A 1,515-nucleotide genomic window follows, 5' to 3' on the forward strand; every position below is an offset into this window, starting at 1 on the left:
TGGAAACGATGCATGTTTTGTGGGCAAACCATGTCCATAGCCAGTGCTGGTCATTTGTGACACCATGTTTGTTGAACGACTGCATACAGAATGAAGAAGGGGACCCAGTTTCTTCTCAGTTGACCTGCTGTCTTTGAGGTTCACTCGCTCTCCTTGAAGCTGATTCCTATGTTGACCCGAAGTTCTGGTTCTCCACCAGGGCTGTTTCTCCCTCCCTTTTCTCTTTTAAGAAGGTGGGTTCAGGAAAGCAACAGGCACTAGGGGCCTTTCTCTCTCACTTGTCCCCTCTGTAGAGTAGTTGACATCCTGGTGTTTGGGGGTGTGCTGGTGTGCATGACCTACAGGTCTGGTCCTTATCTCTTGCCCTGCATTCTGCAGCCACCTGTCCTGCTTGTCTGCTGGCCCCCTGCTCTGGTCAGCCCCTGTGTCCCCCCACGGTGGCATGTAGCAGCTCCTGGGGTGACAGGTGCATGCCTCGAGTCTGGGGCACTCCTCAACACCCTGCCCTCCCGGCACCACCCTCCTGTGTTATGTTGAATATGGGGGGAGGGGGAACTGGTCTAAATGTTTCTGGCCTTTCCTCAGCCCTTCTGCAGGTACTGCACAGGTACCTCAGGCCCAGCGAGGTGCCACGCTCAGCCATTTCTAATCCAGTATATATTGGCTGTGGCCTGGTGCCCACATGAGGTTCGCCTGAGAGGCATTCTGTCTTTCCCCCCAGGCTGCCCTGGGGAAGCCAGGAACACACTTTCTGTACACAGAACTCCCGCCCCATTTCTCCAGCTTCCTTGGTGTTCCTGTTCATACCCATACCCAGGGGATTTTGATCCCAAGAAGCAGTGAATCCTCTCTCCTTCCCCCTCTGGTGTGTTGGGACTTCTCTTCCACGCGATCCTCCTCCCCTATTTTGGCCTCAGGACATGCTGTCTTCTCCTGGAAGAAAGGAGAGCAAGGGAGGAGAAGGAGAAACAACCCAGGGACCAAGAGGAAAATTCATTAGTAGGCATTTCAGAAATAGCTTCCTCGTTACATCACAATGATGGAAACTTTCCTCATTTTCTAGTTTAAGGGAGAAGTCAGCCATCAAGGAGTGGATGGAGCCCTGAACTACTTCTCTTTCTCTTGTGCTCCCAGGAAGTCTTTGTGGCGGGAGCATCCGCCATACGGACCACCCCAGTGTAACTGCAGGGTAAGCGGACTCCCACCCCCCACACCTGGGAGAGGCAGGCAGGGACCACCTCTGGCCCTAGGTAACTGCAGTCCCAGAATGAGGAGTGGCATTCCCACACCTCACAGTGTGTGCCTAAATGAGAGGGGGATGAGATTTAATCCAGATCTTTCCCTTCCAAGCAATGATCAAAAGTAGATCTTAAGCCCTGGCTGCTGTGGCTCAGTGGACTGAGCATCAGCCTGCGAGCCAAGTGTCACAGGTTCGATTCCCAGTCAGGGTACATTACTAGGTTGCACGTCAGGTCCCCAGTTGGGGGCGTGAGTGAGAGGCAATCACACAGTGAT

This window comes from Furipterus horrens, unplaced genomic scaffold (genome assembly GCF_987537825.1).
Source record: "Furipterus horrens unplaced genomic scaffold, mFurHor1.1.pri manual_scaffold_5, whole genome shotgun sequence".
In the NCBI taxonomy this organism is placed as follows: Eukaryota; Metazoa; Chordata; class Mammalia; order Chiroptera; family Furipteridae; genus Furipterus; species Furipterus horrens.